This window comes from Anguilla anguilla, chromosome 12 (assembly GCF_013347855.1).
Source record: "Anguilla anguilla isolate fAngAng1 chromosome 12, fAngAng1.pri, whole genome shotgun sequence".
NCBI lineage: Eukaryota > Metazoa > Chordata > Actinopteri > Anguilliformes > Anguillidae > Anguilla > Anguilla anguilla.
Genome location: NC_049212.1, coordinates 33,112,279 through 33,131,481, shown reverse-complemented (window position 1 = coordinate 33,131,481; position 19,203 = coordinate 33,112,279). Strand labels below are relative to the sequence as shown.

General features: G+C 41.9%; 1 protein-coding gene across 1 annotated transcript in view; it reads left to right on the top strand.

Moving 5' to 3' along the window:
* The first annotated feature begins 1,027 nt into the window (after window positions 1-1,027).
* The window catches only part of tenm4 (teneurin transmembrane protein 4), a 209,865-nt gene continuing 191,689 nt past the window's right edge, over window positions 1,028-19,203 (top strand). The window contains 1 exon segment of the mRNA XM_035385277.1: window positions 1,028-1,431. The gene's annotated coding sequence lies outside the window, so the exon portion shown is untranslated.

Here is a 19,203-nt window from a genome sequence, read left to right as displayed (position 1 = left end):
GCAGGAAAAGCCAGTTAGAGTAACAGCAGCTGATTTTATGTCAGATTTAAATGATCAAATTCAATGTTCTGCAGCATCAGGGTCATAAAAGAGCCAGATCATTATTATAATGAAACAGTCATACAGGAGAGCGAGCAACAATTGGGGGTAGTAGTGCCTCTCACTGACATTTTCCGAGAGCATTTCAAATAATAATTTGACTTTTTTTGAGGCAATTTGAGGTTTTATACCCAACAAGGAACAAACAAATCACAGTATTTTTTCAAAACTTAAGCAAACTTTCTCATTCTGAGCAAGGTATGGCAAAAATCGCTTCAATGTAATAAATAGCATTAAGCAAACAATGGTGTTATCTGACAAGTTTTTAATAAATGCATATAAATGAGTCAGCAGGATGGATGCATAATAACTAATCAGCTGACTTGAAACCACTGGTAGAATTATGCGTGAATTGCGGTAACATCAATCTTTGCGGAGGAGCACGGGCAGTGCTATATGTGAATTAGAGCAGATAACGCACCGTCAACACCTTCATCTGACTGAGCTAGTACTTCTTGGAGAAAAATGGATTACACTATGAGTGCTTCAATAATTCATCTAAAATGTCAGTGTGATGCCATTATATCATGTTTCACACAAAATTTTATGTGAATATGAATCATGACAGTGCATCGGTCGCCATCTCAGTGATGGGCCTATCACGTTCTTGGTAGTTAATTAACATAAAACTTTGAAGCTATTGCATAACTTAGTTCGCAATATAGCCTATATGTAGGCTAAATAGGAAAAAAAGATCAATAGATGAACGGTGGAGTTGCTTCTCTACTAAGGTCATGCATGCACGTATAAATGCAAAAGGGGAAAAAAACTATCACTCATGACAGAAGTACACTTGCGCGTTTTTTTTTTTAAGGTGAGAGAGGAGAAAAAAATAATAATCCAGAATTGGTACCTGCAGGAGGTCCACGCACCCCTGCTACCTAAATGGTACAAGCCGATCCTGAACGTGTGTGCTCCCCGTCATTCCTCGGCATTCTCGGTTGGCTCACTGCCTCTCTGTTCGGCCAGAGCATATGTGCGTGGCTGCTGTGTGGTCATAGAGGATTTTCAGCTTTAGGATTCAGCGCTAAAATTTTGGGTTCTTTTGGACAGTACCAAAATAAAAACGACCCGTGGTATTCTATTTTGAGAACCTTGGCCGTATTGTGGTTTTATTCATCTTATCGTCAGGTTCCTCGTGAATGCTGCTGTTGCGTCTTTTCCATACCTTTTTAATTCATTATTTTTTTTGAGCAAGCAACGATGAGATACCCAGCTTCTTAAACATCGCAGTAAAACAACATAAAAAGTGAACCTAAGCCGACCCTTATTGCATTTCGGTTTATTTACTTCAAAAAGCGACGGACAAACATTGGATGCGTCTCCATAATGGTAAGTGTGCGTTTCTACGGGGCAAAGTGTATTTATGTTCATAAGAAACGCTTGCACGCGGCCAATTGCGCTGCAGATTTCTGCACTCGGCTCGCGTGGAAAGGCTGTGCAAGAGACCCAGTGCGAGACCTGACTCGCGCCCGTAACTTAACCTACATCCACGCCGATCTCGCGTTCTGCTCACTGCACCGGCTTTGAATTGTGTTATGCTGTGCGGGAGAATTTTCCTATCTCCGTCCATCCATTTGTGGACATTGGTAGCCTAACTACACACTCTTTCATACGTTGTGATATGAAGAACCAGAACTGAATAGTGCGTGTTGAAAGCCTGGTGTAGACCGAAAGCAAGGTGAAGTTGCTGAGGTTCGCAAGGAGTTCACAATCGGCGGTTAGGTGCTGCGATTTTGAGGTGTGTGCAATGTTTTTTATGTTTTACGACTCACAGAGGCGGCTCAGGCACAGCCAGTGAAGTGGTAACGTTGGCTTGTGTGATGACAAATTTATAAGATCGAATTCTGTGTTCTGCTGTTATTGTAATTCAATTTTGTGTCGGTTCTTATTCTGGTACTCAGCTCAGTTATAAACGGAGCAGATGATATTTCCGTTATTATTCGTAAAGCATTTGCTAACGCACTGCAAATACAAGCATACTAATAGCCTGTTATTAGGATTATTATTTTCACATATAGTCTTTGATTAAAGTTTCTCCCTATAGGTAAATGCTCGGCTAATCTTACTGTAAATGTGTTTGCTGGGGAAGCAGACAAGAACGATGCTCAAAGCTACTCCATGGATTCAAAAAAGGAAAAAAATGACGAGGCTGTTGACCGCTTGCATTCATACATTTGTAAAATATTACTAGCGCCATTTAGCCTACTGTATTACCGCAGTGGTGGTGGTGCAGCAACCAATTATTGTTTGTCAGTCGTTAATTGTAATGCATAGGAGGGTGAAAGACTGCATTACTTCAGTTAACATGTGCCATTGTAGTAATAAGATTTCACTATGCCTTGTAAATAACATATATTCAAAGTGTTATAACGGCAGAAAATAGTTGTTCACAAGGAAGCCAATTTCAAGGCAGGTATTTTTATTTATTTATTTATTTATTTATTTATTTATTTATTTATTTATTTATTTATTTATTTATTTATTTATTTATTTATTTACATTGGTCAGCGATTTCACTTTCCTTAGCTTCGTTGTTCCACGTATTTGCATATGTATGTGGTAAGGTAGGCTACTTCTGCCCCACTATTAAAGTAGGCATCTAATCCATCTACTTTGCATATCCTGAAATCAATAATAAAACCGACCAACATAAGTTGTAGGCACTGTATTCATTAAATCCCTTCCAACACACACACACATACACACACACACACACACACACACACAGGCACATGCACATAAACCTGTCAAGAACATGGATATTCATTCGTAGTTGCAATAATTAGCATAAAATGCTTTATTTTAGTACCTTTGGTATTATAACATTTATGATTTCATCAGATAGCTTTAAAACTAATTTGACTATTAAAAAAAACTAATCTCCATCCTAAGACCAGCATTTTGTATTGTTTTGGTTTTACACTGAAAGATGGATTTTCTGAAGATTGCAGCAGCTTAAGCTACTGAGGATAGGGAATAATAAGTGAATATGTTGTGTTTCTGGTCTCCATTTATCCGCTATAAGGGGCACCCTGGATCAGGTCACTGTATCCCAAAGGCAACCTCCCCACCCCCTCAAAATCATGCCAAAGCTCCACTTTTTGCCCACACCCCGTTGGCCATATGTGTTCCCTGAGCCTGGTGAAGCCCGTGGATGCTCACCCACTGGGTGTGAGACTCCCAACTCCCAGGGTTCTCCAAGGTGATGCGGACAGATCGTTGAGATTTTTTTGCATGGGCCGGGGTGCGGGGGGGAGGGGCGGGGGGGCGGGCATGTGAAGAGGAAGAGGAAGAGGGTTTGAAGTTGTTGGGCCCCTGTTGAGCTTGACCTTTTCAGGAGAGCGCCGTGTTCTCCTGCTTGTCACGGCCCCTGGTTGATGAAGGCCGTGGACGTCCGCAGCATGAGCCCTTTGCATGAAAGGGCAGAGGCTGCCTCTCCTTCGTGATCTCCTGCGCAGCCTCTTCTTCCGCTCTCTTGGCCTTTCACTGATTTTTCAGGCTTGTGTTTTTTTCCCTTTGATATCTGTTCCGTTTGGCTCCCTGAAAGAGAACTAACGCAAAAATACAAATTTGTGATGACATGCCCGGGCCGGAGTATTAAGAGTATTTCGTTTCTGATAGACGTTATCGATGGGACACTACACCGACCGGCGTGGCCTGTTCACATATCCGAGATGAGGATACAGTGTTATCAAATCATATTTACAGATTAACTGAGGTGGACGGATCATTTTCTGCTACTGCACGTTTATATTGAAATTACATTCTCAAATTTCACAGGATCGTAGGAACTCACCATTAAAGATACTGCTGTGGTTTAGGCTGAACGATTGCCACTGAGTTCTTTGTTGAATTTCAAAAACTTGTGAGTTCAGGAAGGCATTCGACTTACCAAAACAGACAAGTACTAAAAAGCAGACTGAAAACAAGAGGAAAATAATGAATTGCCTCTTCTCCTTTGGGAGTTGTCTGAGAAATCGTGTCTCGCCAGCAATCGTTGTTTAGGAGGTGTTACAGCCATTATAGCTTTGGATAAGTGAAACTTAGTTCTAATGAAGCGGACCTACTCTTTTTTTAGTGAAGAGTGACTCACCCCTCCGTCTTGCTCTTATAGTTGTCCTGTAAAAGGCTTTAAGAGTCTGTCCAACCTGTGGAAGGCCTGTGTTTGTCTCGGGGGTTGGAGCTGTTGTGCGAGTGTTTGTGGATCACCGTTGCTAGATGCCTGCCTAGCTGTGACTGAGGTGTCGAGCGAAACACCAGTCAGAAAACATACAAGCAACAGATGGCGAGGTGTTGGCCCACAATAACGGCCACTGAATTCCAGTAGTTTTCACCCAGTAAGTACTCGTTTATGCCTCGTGTAAGAGGTCGTAAGTGGCTGTTTTGTACAAGGCTTGCTTTCTTTTGACCATCATTGTTAATGGATGCTGTTGATAAAATGATATTTTTTGAGATACGCTTATTTATTTTATGAAATGGAGGTATGGAACTTGAGGGAAAGGGATCTGAATGACATGCATTGTAAGAAAATTGACTGGATAAATTCGGTTTTATTTTTTGTTTGATCTCCCGTTTCGAGTGCTGTCTTTGATTTGAGTTCCCCTCTAATCATTTGACCGGAGGGGACAAGGCTGAAAACGAAAGCGGGCATAGACTCTATAATTGCAAAAGACTGAGAAACGGAGCGTAAGGTTAAATTAACTGCAGCCGCTTGGCAGCGTTCCCCCGTCGCGTTTCGTACCAGCGCTTTTAAGAATCGCATTACAAAATCAAATAAATCTCCGACTTATGTTAAGGCACGCTCTCCTCGTTCCAATTTCGACTGGGCCAGGACTTGTGCTCGCTGTGTGATTTCAGCTGTTTGTTCTAAGAGCTAATGAATAAGTGATGCTGGGACAGGTGGGGATTGCCCAGTGAGGCCCCGGGTTGAGCTTCTTGGAGGGGGGGGGGCGGGGCGGGGGGGGGGGGGGGGGGGGGGGGGGGGGGGGGGGGGGCACAGGGGGTTTAGGGAGGGGGGCATGCGGTCAACGTGCTAAGCAGATGCTAAGCGGCTTCAATGGAATGTGTGGCGGCCAACGCCGTTCCTTCTTACTGCTACACTTAAGACTCAAGTACTCAAGCTCTTCAAGGCTTCACTTCTCTTCCTTTCTCTGGCTTTGTCGATCGGCCAACAAAAAAAAAAAAAGGTGATCAGGATTAAATGGAATCGCAATGCCCAAGAGAAATTATTCATATGAATTTTATCCTCTGCTCGGTGCAGACTGTGAGTCCAGGGAAGATGAAACGGATGGAGTCATGGGACCGAGTCTTGCGAGCCGTCCCATGTTTCTAAGCGCGCCCTACCGTTGAGTGACAGATCCGGTCACTCTCCTCTTCCTCCACTTTCACTGCACTGGACGCTTTTTCCCGCGACGCGATTGGCCAATCGGGGACTGTGTGACTCATCTCAGTCACGATGCCACACCTGTTTTGTCTGCCTCTGCATCTGACCGTGTCCTGACACACATCTGTTGTGTAGCATGTTCATTTATTGGCTCGGATTCAGAACAACATACAAGGATGATGTGGTGCCAGAAATACACTGAATGTAGCAGAAACAGCACAGAACCGGCAGTGTGACCGTATAGAAGCGTCAGTCTAAAAATAACGGCGTAAATAAAAAACATAGAAACATTGTGTCTTACAATGATTTTTTTAAAAATAGATTGCTCACGTCATTGCAAAGAGAAAGTAAAACCAAAAAATGACATAGAAATGCAATGCTACCTAATCATGCTCTTAACACTCCTATATCATGAGTGCACTTTTGTCTAACATCATGCTAAGCATCCTAATGACTTAACAGTGATTTGCGAGCCATTACACAAAAATGTCATTTAAGGATGCTGCAGTCATATAGGCCTATTCGGTTGCAGGCATCCTGCATTCTGGGAACTAAGGTGTGTGCCATGGAGAGTAAGATAGCCCTGGGTAAAAAATGTGTGAATGCATAGAAAATGAGGGTGAAGTTATTGGAACAAAATGCAATGCTTTTAAAAAGCAATTTGTATCATCAACATAAAGCAACCGGGTGATTATACCTCTCTTTAGAGTGCTTCATTGTCGCATTGAATGCAATGCATTTAATATTTAGTGGAGCTTATTATTATTTTTTTTTTAAATATGAACATGGTGCTGAGTAAGTTTACATTAAGTCAACTTTTTTGGATGGTTAATTGGAAATTTTGTCATTGAAGGCAAAACTGTGTTGCACAGTGGAGAAACCCAATAAACAAAAAAAAAAATTTTTTAATTGCTGTGTGGCCACCTTCTGCTTAGTCAAGATAATCTTTGGAAAATTACTCATTGGCGATCAATGTGCTTTTTGCTGAGTTAATTATGCACAAGGACAAAGAGCTTCTATGAAAATTTGTCCCCCAAACCCCCCCCCCCCCCCCCCCCCCCCCCCCAACCAAACACTTCATGTTTTTTATTTTGGTCACATGTTGAGCTCAAATAAGTATCCTTAATCACTGTACTGTTATGACACCTGATCATTGTTTTCTTTACTGTGGCTTTTTTAAAAAAGAAAACAAAGTTCTTTTGATTAATAATGAAAACCATATTCAAGTCGAGTCAGGGCTATGCTCCTATCTTTTAATCTCAAGGAAACGGCCGTTTTACATAAACATGTTTGGCTTTTTTTCTGGAGAAATGTTCATGGTAGTGTACTAGTGATATGATAGCCATCTGCTTTTACCATTGAATTAAATTAGGTTATAGGAAATTATCACCGTGAAACAGCGGACCAGAGATTTAACATGAAACAGCGTTTCAGATAATGTGAATGGAAAAGGCAAATATCAGCACGATTAATGTGTCTAAGCCTTCTCTTCACCTGAGAGCTTCAAGGTAATCTCAGAAATAGAAATAGAATCGCATATTTTCAATATTTTATGTACCCGGCATAGTGCAAGCTGCATATAAAGACATTAATCCACCATTTGAAAAAATTCTACAATATGATTTCATAAAATGGTATTTATGTCTTTGTATATTTTTGCTGATGAAGACATATGAGTAATTCGGTTAGGTTATGAAAAGGCCATTTGTGGCAGGGAATGATGGATATTTGGTAAATACTTTATTTAGAAAGGTTAAAGGAAAGCGAAGAAAGACCAAATTGCTGAAGTTTGATAGGTCAAAAATATTCAAACTGAGCAGCATAATACTTCACTCCATTCCTGTCAAGGCATACTGGCATGAACTGCTTTATTTAGGTCTAGATACGTTTCTTTTTTCGGGATAAGTACAATGAAACATTTCAGTGGCACGAATCGCATTGTACAAATGTACAGGCCCAGAGCCTATTTTCAAGTCAGGGCTCTTATTGGGCATGACAGCTAATTGGGCTACCTTTGCTAGCTGGTTCTGTTGTGCAAGTGCGCTTGCATGGGGAATCACTTCAGAGAGCACACAAGGCTGCTGAACGCTGGACGAGTCAGTGGGCTGCATGCTCTCAGTCCAGCACCTCTCAGTCCGGGCTGCCATTTAAGGGCAAATGGACTGCAATTCCCTTTTGTTTCCCCATCTCAGGTATGGTCAGCCTCCACTGAGGAGAATCACTGCTTGAGAGAGTACAGCAGCTGCAGCAACTCCGTTTCTGTTCCCGCCCCTGAACTTTTAACCCTTTGAGGAGTAGGTTTTTTTGAATGTTTTTTTTCTCTCCAAGATTCTAAGTCAGTGTTCTTGAACGTCTCTCTCTCTCTCTAAATTCAATTCAATTCAATAAGCTTTATTGGCATGGTAAGGGTACACTTACATTGCCAAAGCATACACTCACGTGGCAAACATAATCTCTCTCTCTCTCTCTCTCTCTCTCTCTCTCTCTCTCTCTCTCTCTCTCTCTCTCTCTCTCTCTCTCTCTCTCTCTCTCTCACACACCCCCTCTCTCTCTCTCTCTCAGATGTGATGGAATTAATCATTGTGTCAGATCTGGCTGTTAAAATTTATTAACCTTCCGCCAAACCTCGCACCTCCCCTTTCACCTTCTTTACACGACGGCTATTAATGGCTGCAGCAAGTAAATAAAAGAGAGGGGTGTGTTTTCAACCCTCAGGCATTATGTTTTGTTGAAGCTGCAGTCTGTCACTCCATGATTTATCACATGGGGGTGGGGGGGGGGGGGGGAGGGAACAGGAAGGTGTCATGATTTGCTAAATTCTGTTGGAATTGAAAATCAGAGGAAGGTTTGGGCTCTCCCTTTTGGATCAGTGCATTGTGGCTGACCGGCGTGTTATCGCTGTTGTATTGTAACTAATCAGAAGGCCTGGTCGCTTCTGTAAACCATACTGTACAGAGCACGTAACTTAACATTCCAGTTCTCTGATCCACAGACGTGAATTAATGATAAGAAGTTTTTAATGGCTAAAATTGATAAGCTGGAGATGTTGTGTTTTTTATTTTTATTTATTTTTTAATCCTGTGTATTTGTCTGCAACCAACAGGCAATGTGGGCTACTATGAACACTGTTCACTGGAGTGCGCCATGGGCAGCTCTCAAATTGCTAAGTGGGTAAATGCACATGCAAGTGTGGGTGGAATCATGTGCGTAGGAAACTTGTGCCACAGGAGTGGGGCGGGCTGGAGCCTATCCTAGCATGCAGTGGGGCGACATAGCTCAGGAGGTAAGAGCACTTGTCTGGCGGTCGGAGGGTTGCCGGTTCGATCCCCGCCCTGGGCGTGTCGAAGTGTCCCTGAGCAAGACACCTAACCCCTAACTGGTCTGGTGAATGAGAGGCATCAATTGTAAAATGCCATACATTTCAAATTTGGTATATATACATAGCCTACATACATTCCTAACTTGGTATATTTATACATGCCTTCCAAATTCTGTATATATAGGCCATAATGCATGTTTACACACATGCACAGATATGTCATTGACTTCAGAATTATTTCAAGAAAACCAGCAAATGGCTATGTTTGATTTTAAATCATGGAATTAGGGGAATAGAATTTCATTTGGAGTCATTATGGAAGATGTACTGACCGGAAGGATTGATGTGTCACTTAGACAAGCCAGCACCAACCTGGAGCTCTTTGACCATGTGCGTGCATATGGAGTATCTGGCCATTTGTCTACAGAGCATGACCATTTTTTTTAAGACCGTTACTGCGGTTTTTATCTTTGGGGAATTCTATCCGAATGCATGTAAACGCCATCTGCTTTCTGGTATACTTTTGGGGGGGAGGGCTTATCAAATCAAGTTATCGTGACTCCGTTCCGGGTATGCAATAGCCTTTAAGTGCTGCTGAACTGAACTCTTCAGAGAGACTTTAAAGGACAGCGTGTGCTACAGGAACTCCTTTTAATTTTTAAAATTTCATTTAGAATGTATTGCAGGACAGCCAAAGGGATTTTGGTTACTTCCTGTTTTCCTCACTGAGCTGGGCAGAGGGTGGGGGTGTCTGCCCTAGATCCCACTCGGATCCCACTCGGCTCGACAGGTTTTGAGGTTTGAGCTAACCCCCCCCGCCCGCCCCCTCCCTTCCCTCCGAGTTAGTTTGAGCAGCAATATGTATAATAATGTACCAAGCATGCTCATATTCTCTAATTTCTTCATAGGTGGCCTTAACACTGGCCTGGGTTCTTTTGATACAAGCCTTTGTAAACAAATTCCTTTATTGTTGTCATTGTAACATTAGTTTGAGCAGACCTGCAATGGTTTTAGGCTGTATTCTGTTTTAGTCCATCTGATTTGATTTTTGTCTTTGTTGAATACTGCTTTGCCTCGCAGTATGTGATGGGTTGGTATCGAGTTTCGTGATTTTCTGAGGTCCTGCCCCCGAAGAACTATGGTTCTTGAATTCATTACCAGTAAAATAACATTTAAATAATTGAGCCGTGTAAGAATAAAAAGAGGAACTTTTTACAGTGTGTGAACAGGCAGTGCTTTAAAGGGGTAATTGTCGTCAGTGTGAATATTGCACTTTAGTGAGGAAATGGTTTCACAAAGATTGAATACCGTGGTCTGATGTCAGTGTGAAATTTTTACTGTCATGCTCATGTGGCGAATGGATGTATTTATTTTTAAAGTTTAGATATTTTTATACAGTGGAATACAGTTTTATTATTATTATTATAATTTTTTACAGTGGAATGGCTCTCTTGGTAATTAATTTCAATGGTAATTCACTATAATTCAATTTTAATGCTACTGTTGGTAGGTTACAAAATGATTTTTCTTTTGCTTGGTCTGAAACACACTTGTTTGACTCCGTTATGCGTCACTACTACACTACTACTTTTAGCTGGAACTGTCCTCTCACTTAATAAATTTTTGCCCCCCCCCCCCCCAATCTGGTGAAGCTGGGTGCGTCTGTTTGTTGCATGTTAGCCTGTGCCTAACTACTGGAATGGAACACATGTTCCACACAGACAGACAAACCAGGTTAGCATGAAAAGTGCTGATTGCACTGCGAGTTCATTTAGAATTTGAGCCAATATGTCTGCTGTTACTTTCTAGCAAAACCACTAGGGGGGCAATGAGCACTGTAAAGACAGCCGTTTCTTTACTCTTTTGATTGACTGTGCCATTTTAAGCGCTGTCGCAAATACCTCGCTGCATAAATGCTGAGTCATGTGCTTGTTAGTGCCCGTAGAGCTCCCAACAACTGTATTTTCACCAGGCGTGGATCCAAGATGGCAACTCGGAAAGAAGGAATTAATCTCTGCAAGCCAACCCCCCTTGCTGTGCCGCGCAAATGTGAAGATTTTGATCTTTTGCGCATTTCCTCTTATCTCCACCGAAGTTCGCCCAGCCCCCCTGGCTTCCTATAGATTCTTGTGCTGTTGGATGAATTCTGCAGTCCAAGGTCCTTCCTCCCATGATTGTGACAGCTAGAGCTTCCCGGAACTGCTTCTCATTAACCTGTGAGCAACAGACACTCTTTCCTGCTTAGTGTGTTGCCTGTGAGTCAACATCCTTCATCACCAGTGATCTCTGAGTCACCGCGATGCATGGTGCGTCAGCAGCGCCGATCCTCGGAATCGACAGGTAGGACTAGAAGGGAACCAGCTCTGCACAGGTCTAATAGGCTGATGGGGAATTGACTTCAAGTCATTTGGACCTCAGGCCTCGGTCATGACTGCCAGTTGTTTGCAGCGGTGTCTATGTGCAGTGAATGCAAATGAATTAAAGTTAAGTTGAGCTTAAAAGGGGCTTGTTTAGCAAATACCAGTGTGCCTTTAAAAAATAAAAATAACATTTTTGTCATTGCCATGTGATTGCCTAAAATATTCAGGAGTCTTTTTTTTTGAAGACTCTAAAAGAATTCCTCACCTAGCCATATTGAAGTGTTTATCACCTGCTTCTCAGCCGTGTCTGCGGGGCTTTGAAGAACAGAAGTGTTTTGCAGGCCAGGTTTCTTGTGTCTGCATTTGATTCATTTTGTATGAATAGAGATTAGCTATATAGTAGGTCTATAAAGAGGATCACATCAGTTCTTCCATGGAGACCAGGCCAGACACCCAGTAATCACCCAGAGACTCATCCTCTGTCTGGCCTTTATATGTAAAATAAATTAATATGTCTTAATATATATTTTAAATAAATTAGTTTTTGATATATGTATATATATATATATATATATGCCATTCAGTTTTGGCCTGAAATGTGATACCATTTTTACCTTAGCAGCACAGCTACAAAAAAGGTCCTGGGAAGAGTACAAATGACAAGCATTTTTTTTCATATCCTAATTTCACATTACTTAATACCATTTTTAAAAATTAGAAGTCAAATTCCCACCATATTCCATAAACCAAAAAAAAAAAAAACCCAAAAAAACAAAGAAATTGGATTTGATGCCACTCTTACCCATTTTTCTTTGAATTACTTCTCTTTCCTTTTTCTATCCTCCCATGGTGGACAGCTGTGGCCATTCTCACATGTTATTCCAGCTCCTGTTGCCTGGGGGGGTGGTGGGGGGTTGGGTGGGGGGGCCTGAATTGTTCATGTCCCTGGCTTTTCAAATCGCAGCGCTTGTACTCGAGGCTTCAGTAACTCGGCCACCATTTCTTCAACACTCCATTCAAGACCGATGTCAATGATAAGTCCCCTCGGAGGGAGAAGGCTTGAAATATTAATTAAAGCCTTCGTGCTGAGGACATATGGACTCGTTCTGGGATTATTCAGAAATGCATTACGTTCTGCGCCGTCTGGCTAATGTCTGCATTCTAAATAATTTGAGAGGAGCCTCTTTTTTTCCCCCCGTAGCTGAGCAAACGCGACCAGCAGCCATCGCGAAGCTGGCAGAGCCCCCTCTGGTGCATTCTCTTAGATGATGCGGTGGATCTACAGGAAGATCTACTGTCAAAAATATACTTATTTAAATAAAAATCATAAATATGAGTTCTTTTATACAAGCAATGGTGCTGGCTTAGCAGACAGAATGACACAAAAATTTTGATGGATTCCAAAGGACCCCTGTGTTTGGGTTTGGAGAATTTCATATGGTTTAGCTATCCAGGAGGTGGGTTTGAAACTTTTTGCCAACAATTCTTTAAATATGAGTTGTACTTATTAAAAAATATCTTTTTATTTAGAAGTATAGTTTAGATGTTTCAATTTGTTAAGTTGAGTTGAAATGTGTTGCCTAGCTCTGGTCATGTTAAGTCGCCCATCCTGAACAGGTGTGATATTTCTATTCTGGAGATTGGTTGCGTCTAATCTGATGAGAACTTGAATTTCCTTTGCACGCGCTGTGGTGTTATGCAGTACGTGGAGGTTGTTTTTGACTCCGAATGCATTTCCACTTCCTTCAATGAGCAGGCATTCAAACATGAATGATTTTTCTTCTTCACTTTTTTTGTGATATTTAGGCTCTGCTTGTACAGTGGTCTTATTGTTAGCTAGGTGGTAATTATGACTGGAAGTTGGTTGAAAACATCTTTTAGGCTGACAGAGCGAGGCTATAGAGAATGATTCTCAAAGAAAAGCCTGTTTGTCGCAGTTATTTAAAAAAAAAATTAGTCACTCCTTGAATTTACACCTTTGGCTCTGTAGCTTGACTTGCCATTGCTCAGCCGCATCACTAACTCTCTATTTTAGGGCCTTCCTTTCAGAAAGACGTGGTTTATTTATGACTTAGATTGACATAGGCTATTTCTGACCGACTGATACATTTCCCATTGCAAGTGGGTTCAGAAGTTTTATTTTTCCGGGCAGATATTTGAAAGATCAACGTGGACCCGTGAGGAGCCTGAGATTACCTTTTCTGGAAGTGGATGAATAGCTAATGAAAGCAAATTGAACAGGGCCAGAATGATGTCTGTGGGTGATAACATGGCCTTATGGGTCATCTCAAGCTTTGTTTTAGCCGACTAAAATTTCACTCTGATTCTGCGATGTTACACGTTCAGCTGGTGTGCTCTCGGATACCAGTTCTTACTAGTCGATGCCAGAGTGGGATGTCAATCGCCTGATGGGTGCACTCTGGTTAGTTGGAAGACCAGGTTGTCTCTCTGACTGGACGGAAGGAGACTGAGTTGGGGTACAGTTAAGAATGCTCAGTATATATTGTGTATATATAAGTAAATATTGTGCATCAAAAGAGGCATGCTACATGTTTCATGTGACTTGCACTTTTAGGTTTTATTATCTTTTTTGTTGTTGTTAGCGCTCTTCCCGTATTTTCTCCCCGGCTTCCGATGCTCGCGCCGTGGTCTCGAGCCGTCGGCCGCGTCCCGGCACTGGAACCAGAACCGTCCCTTAACCGGACAAGCTAGCAGCCGCGAGCTTTAAGTTCTTTCTTTTAGTCTATGTACAGTGGTCTCGAACTGCATCGATAGGGATTGCTTTTACTGGAACCGCAGACGTTAAAAAGGCTTTTCATTTGCTTTGAACCCTTGTACTGTACACAAGAACAGGACTGAAAGCATCTCGGCTGGCATTATTTGAAAGGTCAAATAAACAATGCCAATGTCATATCGGAAAGCGCATCTTTTCTGTTTTGCTTCGTGGTTGAAAGCGTGGTGCGCCGCCTTCCGGATAGTTCTGACAGAATGACAGAACAGCTGAGTAGACAACTGTTTATGTTCAGTTCATGCCATTTCCTTAACAAGAAAAACAGAAACAGGGACGCTGTGATGAGGGCGATGCTCCCCTTGAGAGAACAACGGTGAGTGTCACTCTGGGATGGATGCAAAAATGCCACCGAAAATAATAAGATGTCCTTGTGTGGTTTTTATTTATTAATTTTTCTAAATACATGTTTTGAAGGTTAAACTATGAAGGCCAGTTTTTTTTTTGTTTTTTTTTTTGTTTTTTTTTTTGACAGCCCACACATCTGTTTTCGCCATCAGGCTTAACAAAGCGGTTCTCTCGCTTCTCCACGTTCCCAGCCCGTCCCTGCTGAAATCCCGTCCCCAATGCTATTTCGTCATGTGCCGGATGGTCTTATGCAAGATGGTGAAATGGCAGTTACTGTAATTTGCAGGTAATTAGTCCCTGGTGAGTTACAGTTCATGGCACGGTGAAGGCTAAGTGCAGGCTGGGTTTGAATGTCAGGCAGTCTTCTGCATGGAGAACATTAGAAATAATAATATTGTGCTGGATAATTACTCTAGACTCCTTGGTGCAAAGGGTGAGCTCTGCCTATATGGTCCCGTTCACTTAGGAATTTCAGCAGCTCCGATTCCATGGTAATGGTGGTCACACCTAACCTTAACAAAAGGTGTATTTTGACAAGACTTGAAAACCTGCCCTCAAGTCTAATGCTTAATTGCCCTGGATCCACCTGTGATAAATACCCAATGCTGTTTTTTTTTTGACTGGAAGACATTTCATAAACTTTAATGAGCTACCATAGAAACTTGAGCAACACTGTGATTGTGACGCAATTAGTTGCTGCTTCAAATAGGCTCTACTGAGAGTCTACAGAGTCTTCCCACTACAGATCTATTCACAGCATGTATCAAATAGCCAGGTAAGGTTACAGGTTAGGCCACCAACAACAAAGTCTAAAAACCAACCAAAAGAAACCCAAAACATAGTTCTTAATTAATTAGTTGCCTCTCTGTGTTGAAACTGTATGATGCTCACAGCAAAGTAATGCTAAAGAACAAAGCAAAAAAATCAGCCAGAATGTATAAAATAGTTAATTTGAGCTGCATTCATTTCAGTGAGAAAATCCTTCTTCAGGCAAACCTGACACCTATTCAGAGGAGCTAGTGGTTTGTAGAAAGAGTGAGTTGTACTGAGGAAGAAATGCAGAGAGGGAGAGAGGGTGGGGGAGAGAGAGAGATGTATTGCATTACAAAGGAACGAAAAGCTTTATTACATTAATCCTTGCCCTGCTCATGTGAAGACTTTGTTTGTTTTGCATAATTTTGGTGAGGTCGGGCACTGATTGGGCGATTAGGCCCGGCTCGCAGTTGGCTTTCCAACTGATCCCGAAGGTGTTGGATGGGGTTGAGGTCAGGGCTCTGTGCACTGGCTAGTCAAGTTCTTCCGCACTGTTTTTGACAAAACCATTTCTATATGGGCCTTGTTATGTACCCGGGGGCATAATGTGATTGTATGCTGAAGCATTAATATTCGGGGGCCTTGCCCAAACGATGAAAAACAGCCCCAGACCAAGGGGGGGTCCAGATACTTTTGGTCATATAGTGTATTTATATAGCTGAATGAAAAACAAAATGTTCCATGCATGTGTTTTGCAGGGAATGTTTTTTTTTCCTCTCTACAGATAATATGAAATCAGTCATATTCTGGTATGCAATCTTTTGACCTGTGCATAACCCTCTGCTACAGGCTGTTGTTGCTAACTGCAGTATAGTAGTTTATTTTCCAGAATAGGTAAAAAAAAAAATATATTTTTTAAATCCCACACAAGTCCCGACGTTAGTGCAGGAGAAGGAGTGAAGCCTCATCCGAGTTGCATGAGGAAGCCCATTAATAATTCAGGGATCAGTGATGAAAGGGGAAATGGCAGTTAAGACAGTGCGGCCTTCAGAAATTCAGGGGATTTGTTTGGGCTCTTCATGTTTCCGCCGAACTTTTCTGAAGGTGCGACGCTGGTTGTGTCGTTCGCTCGATCTGAGCGATGGCAAAACTGACTGTTTCGGTGTCCGGGTTGTCAACGTGGCTTCAGCACCGCGTGGCGACAGAGTGGAAGCGAAAATAGTTCAGGATTCAGAATTCCCAAAAAGGGTACGGATGTGCCGTCCCGCCTGTTCTGTTCTGTTATTTATTTATTTCATGCATTATCACCCCTCAGAAGTTCTAAATGGTGTCAGTGTGCTATTTTTAATCACTCGACCCATTAAACTATGGAAGATATGAAGTTAACCTCAATCTGTACGTTTGATTTTAAGTAGCATTTAAGTCAGTGGTTCCCAATCCTCTCCTTGGGGACCCCCAGTCATATCCAGGTATTCGATGCGTTACACCTGAAGCACACCTGATACAGGTCAGATCTGGCTGGGGGTCCCCAAACAGAGGTGCGGAAACCTCTGATTTAAATAAATGTTCAGTTTCGGTTTTTAATAATTGTACAGTACTTGTACAGTACCATAATGCTCCGAGCTTCTTTACTGTTGCAAACAAAGAAAAAGAAAACTTTCCAGTTACGCGAGACGTTGCAGTCGGTAGCTGTCAGCCTTGCATGATAAGCATTGTTAAAGCTCATGCATTTTGCACTCGTCTCAAGAAAAGAAAATGTTTTCTTATTTTTTTTCTCTTGTGGTTCATTTTCTTTATTTAAGTGAAAACTTACATGACATGGAACTGTCAGGATCTGCCCTTGGGCTTCAGCACACGAGCACGAACCGCACGCTCTTGTGTGCTGCACAAACGCCCTTATTCACAGTCCCTGAATCCCGCAGAACCTCCAGCCTGCTATTCAAGGAAGTTATGCGTATACCGCACTGGAATTATTATTGTTATTTTTGGTAAGCCGAGCGAGGCATAAATTGAAGAAAAATTCTAAACGATTCAGAAACTGTGTGTGGTCTGCTGATTGCAATGCCTTTATCGAAAATTCCCTGTAATTTGTGCAGCTTCTGTTGAGGAAAGCATCAGCATGATTGAATGTGAACATTGATTGCTAACAGCTCCTAATATTCACTTTTTTATTCAACAAGTCAATGAAAAGTTGTAGATTTAGTAAGTTTAGCCCAAAATTGTGCCTAGAAGTCTGAAGTTTTATATTAACTGGCAAGAATAAATTATCTTAACTAATGTGGTAACGATTGTGGTAACTAACTTATCTAATTTGGTGTAGGGAACATTTCCAAACTTTACTTATAAACAAGGAGTGATTCTGAGAATATTCATTCATTAATTTTGAAAGCCAATGACTGTTAGTATGTCTGCAATAATGGAAACTGCTTTCCTGTCTCGTCTGAATGCTCTCTTCATTTAGCAATGCCTTGACTGTCCTAATATTTAATTTATTGTAAAGTAAGGCTTGGAGCCTGGCTGATTCTTAAAGGTTTTTAATATGGGTAAACAACATCAGTTTTTTTGTTGGGAGGCAGAGGGAGGGTGGGGTGGAGGGGGATGGGGGGCTGTTGTGGTCTAATTTTCCCCCAAACATCAGGGGATGCATCCAGCGCATATAAATGCAGGTGCTGATTTTTATCTAACAAGCTACAAGCTCATAGCAACAGATTTTGGAGTTGTGATGTTTTAATTGCATTGTGTCCCTGTGGTGTTGGAATATGTTCTGCTTTGTTTAATTCTGGACTGGACATGCTGCTTGGTGAGATGCCAGATAGGTACCCTACGTGACCAATTCAGGCTACGGTGTAGCATTCAACTTTAGCCAACCGGAATAATTAGCCAAACGGCACTAGTTCATACACAGGAAACACACACATAGACAGACACACACACACACACAGACACACGCACAGTAAGATGCATACACAAACACACACACACAGACAGACACACAATGCACACACAAACACACACACACACACTCTCACACAGTTAGCAGAAGCTCCTGGTAACTTTCAGAGATATCATCAGTGCTTGGCCATGTGAATAATTCTGTTGCTTTGTGTGTGACCTTCACATTTATACACATATACATTCACACCTACTTTGTTTAGGATAGGACTGTGGGGCATGGTTTAAATGTCATTTCACCATTTCTGTAATAGATTTGAAACAGAAATACCCTTGAAGCTGCACTGTAGCACCTGCTGCATTTCAGCCCTGCCATGGTAAAGAGGAGCAGGTTCGTGATCAACAGGCAGTGCAGTCCTGACGCAACGTTACACTGGGATGCGACTTGTATCCAGGGGCTAATGTGCCACATGATGTTCCCGAGTCTAATTTCAGCCTTCGCTTGGTGACTTTGGCGGGTATCGGCTCCCACTGTAGGTGTAGGGAAGAATACATTGGCTGCTGAATCATGGGGCTTTGAGTGCAATGTCATTTCAGGAGATTGCATGTAGGTAAAAGCCCACGGGCACCACACATCAATCTCACTCTCATCAATGTGTTTATTTGTCACATGGCTCAGAATTCACATGGTTCATTCTTTTGAGTGTTTTTTTCTTCTTATTATTCTTCTTCTTTTCATTGCCATCACCTTCTCTTCCCTCTTTCATGAGTTATGCGAGATTCTTTCTTACGGACTCATTTGGACTTTTTCAGTTTGAGCCGGTCTTGTTGCGCACACATTCTATGAACACACGGACAAACGCAGGGGGAAAAAAAGCCAATTTTACAAAGCCTAAGAGGCAGCGGCCTGTTCAAAGCCAGAAATTTCTCTCTGACCGAGATATCATCAGCAACTGCAGGAGTCCGCAGTCATCCTGCCTGATCAGATGCTATCATTTTATTATTTATTAGAGATCATGGAAGTATGACCTACAGTAAAGGAATATTCATAAATACTGTATTGTTTGATTAACGACATCATGGCACAGCACAGTGCTCTCAGGGATACTCATCTTAACAAGTGGAACCATCAAAAGATGCACCCGTCTACCTCCTCTTAATTCTATTCAGTGGTAGGCAATTAAATTTGCAAAGATTTTTTAAAATAAAAAACTTTGAATGCACATTATATTTACACAATGAGTGTGGACTCGATCCA